General features: G+C 39.4%; 1 long non-coding RNA gene across 1 annotated transcript; it reads right to left on the bottom strand.

Annotated features, from left to right (window-relative positions):
• Nucleotides 1-540: 540 nt before the first annotated feature.
• On the bottom strand, nt 541-2196 carry LOC127495708 (uncharacterized). Its single transcript, XR_007925170.1, has 2 exons — nt 1595-2196; nt 541-1093 (listed from the first exon to the last, which is right to left on the bottom strand). It is a non-coding gene; the product is annotated as an uncharacterized LOC127495708 (long non-coding RNA).
• Nucleotides 2197-3463: the final 1267 nt, after the last annotated feature.

The raw sequence follows: 3463 nt of genomic DNA, 5'->3' as shown, positions 1-3463 counted from the left end.
ACATGTTATTGTATAAAAAAAAAAAAAAAAAAAAAAAAAAGTAATTTCAGACCTGGAGGTCTTCTTTTCCTAAGATGCTATAGTAAACAGTTCCTCAAAACACGAGGGAAGAATTTGTCTTCTTGGTCTGACAATCCTCAAAATTTCCAGCTATGAGACAAGCCAGAAAAATTCAGGAGAAAAGCTGCAAGCAAACCATAAGAAGCTGATGAAACGGAGTCAAGAACGAAGCAAAACCCTGCCGTGAGCTACATCTACACCAGCACCACATGCATTTTGTGCAGCTCTGCCAGAGGAAAATGAGTGAAACCTCTCTCATACATAAATATGGTGAGCGCTTACTTGACCGTTTCACAGCTGTTCCTGGTTAGCGGTTTTCTCAGAACGTTTCACACGAACTCTCAGAGCTGTACAAGCAAATGAACATGAATCATATTGTCTAAAACTAATCCAGACGTGCCATTGTACTCCAACCTCAGAGGATGCTAGTGTGTAGTGTGGGTAAACTAGATAAATTAAACACAGAAAAATTCAGGGGGATAAAATCAATCAATATTTTATTTGGCAGTGATCCTTCATAGGACTTCAACAGTAGTTACAGGATTTATCTTATTGGCAACAATAATGCCCTGTCTACATTGTAAGCATATGAGATAACTAAACAGAAGCATAGATAGATATTTTAAATTGTAATATTTCAGAATATTACTGATTTTACTGTATTTTTAATCAAATAAACGCAGCCTTGGTGAACATTAAATACTTATTTCAAAAACAACAAAAACAAAAAAAATCGTTCTAATCCCAAACTTATGAAGAGTAGTTTATATGCGTTAGTGTATTTGACCTTGCTATGGACATCATACAAAAATATTGATACTGTCAATTCCCCTTGTCCATCATATTCATACGATCATAGTAATCATAGTCAACAGAAATCCTCTCACTCTTAACTCTTTCCAGAAATGTCCATGACATGTTACTGAACATCTGAAAGGTTACTCCATCTCAGTCAAAACCTCAGACTTCACACAGAGGTACGCTCTCAGTATCCCGCTGACAGCCGAAAAACCAATCAGATGTGTACATGCTCCTAACAGAAATGTGGAACAAATTAAACAGCTAAAAAATAGAGAGTTTGGATAAGAGAGAAAAGTTATGCAAGAGAAGGTGACAGAAACTTTTGTTTGTTTGAATGAATGTAGCACTAAAGTGGTTGTATATTTTCTCTAGAACTAAAATTGTAGAAAAATCAAGACATGCTAAGATTGAGTAAACGGCATCAAGTAAAAAAAAAAAAAAAAATTGGGTTGTCAGCCATTCACGCCATGGCAAGAACAAGCTCCTGATTGGTTTGCCTGTAGCAGGCTTTTACTTTGAGCCAACACTCAGAAACTACACAGGAAGTGACTTTAACAACCTGCCGCAATTATTGCATGCTCATTGGACTGGAAGCACAAGGCCATAATCAATTAGCAATCTGCGGTGAGCACAGGAGAACGAGTCTGGAGAGGTCAATGCCTGTAGTCCGGGATCCTGTTTTTGTCAGACGGGTTAAGCTATAAAAACAGTTAAATTTATGAAATGTGTTTACCAGGGCCTTTCCAGTTGAGTGAGTGTAAAGCCGGCCCACAGAACAAATTGGAGAGCTGATGATCTGCATCACGTATAGAGGCCTTGGGGTCAGGTAAATAAAGAAACCGCAAGTTTAACAGAATCTGTGAAAGATGTGTTTAGACAACATGTGTTTAGTATTTGTAGGAAGAGATAAATATATAGAAATGTGTGGAAAATAGTCTAAAAAATTTAAATATATTTACATTTAAAAATGTTTGGGGTCAGTAAATGTTTTTGAAAGAAGTCTCTTTTACTCACCCAGGCCTGATCAAAAATACTGTAAAACTTCAGTCTTCAGTGTCACATGATCCTTCAGAAATCATTCTAATAAGCTGATTTAGTGCTCAAGAAACATTTCTTATCAATGTTGAAACAGTTGTGCTGCATAATATTTTTGTGGAAACTGATTTTTTTTTCAGGATTTTTACTTGAAAAATGGTGTGTATAGATTAATCGCATCTAACATAAAAGTTTGTTTACATAATATGTGTGTGTATATATATTGTTACATTTATATACAGTGGGTACGGAAAGTATTCAGACCCCCTTACATTTTTCACTCTTTGTTATATTGCAGCCATTTGCTAAAATCAATTAAGTTCATTTTTTTTCCTCATTAATGTACACACAGCACCCCATATTGACAGAAAAACACAGAATTGTTGACATTTTTGCAGATTTATTAAAAAAGAAAAACTGAAATATCACATGGTCCTAAGTATTCAGAGCCTTTGCTGTGACACTCATATATTTAACTCAGGTGCCGTCCATTTCTTCTGATCATCCTTGAGATGGTTCTACACCTTCATTTGAGTCCAGCTGTGTTTGATTATACTGATTGGACTTGATTAGGAAAGCCACACACCTGTCTATATAAGACCTTACAGCTCACAGTGCATGTCAGAGCAAATGAGAATCATGAGGTCAAAGGAACTGCCTGAAGAGCTCAGAGACAGAATTGTGGCAAGGCACAGATCTGGCCAAGGTTCCAAAAAAATTTCTGCTGCACTTAAGGTTCCTAAGAGCACAGTGGCCTCCATAATCCTTAAATGGAAGACATTTGGGACGACCAGAACCCTTCCTAGAGCTGGCCATCCGGCCTACCTGAGCTATCGGGGGAGAAGAGCCTTGGTGAGAGAGGTAAAGAAGAACCCAAAGATCACTGTGGCTGAGCTCCAGAGATGCAGTCGGGAGATGGGAGAAAGTTGTAGAAAGTCAACCATCACTGCAGCCTCTCCTCAGTGCAAGACACATGAAAGCCCGCATGGAGGACTCCAAGATGGTGAGAAATAAGATTATCTGGTCTGATGAGACCAAGATAGAACTTTTTGGCCTTAATTCTAAGCGGTATGTGTGGAGAAAACCAGGCACTGCTCATCACCTGTCCAATACAGTCCCAACAGTGAAGCATGGTGGTAGCAGCATCATGCTGTGGGGGTGTTTTTCAGCTGCAGGGACAGGACGACTGGTTGCAATCGAGGGAAAGATGAATGCGGCCAAGTACAGGGATATCCTGGACGAAAACCTTCTCCAGAGTGCTCAGGACCTCAGACTGGGCCGAAGGTTTACCTTCCAACAAGACAATGACCCTAAGCACACAGCTAAAATAACGAAGGAGTGGCTTCACAACAACTCCGTGACTGTTCTTGAATGGCCCAGCCAGAGCCCTGACTTAAACCCAATTGAGCATCTCTGGAGAGACCTAAAAATAGCTGTCCACCAACGTTTACCATCCAACCTGACAGAACTGGAGAGGATCTGCAAGGAGGAGTGGCAGAGGATCCCCAAATCCATGTGTGAAAAACTTGTTGCATCTTTCCCAAAAAGACTCATGGCTGTATTAGAT

Source organism: Ctenopharyngodon idella, chromosome 15 (assembly GCF_019924925.1).
Source record: "Ctenopharyngodon idella isolate HZGC_01 chromosome 15, HZGC01, whole genome shotgun sequence".
NCBI classification, from domain to species: Eukaryota; Metazoa; Chordata; class Actinopteri; order Cypriniformes; family Xenocyprididae; genus Ctenopharyngodon; species Ctenopharyngodon idella.
The sequence above is the reverse complement of the archived record's forward strand: the minus strand, read 5'-3'. Positions and strand labels throughout refer to the sequence as shown.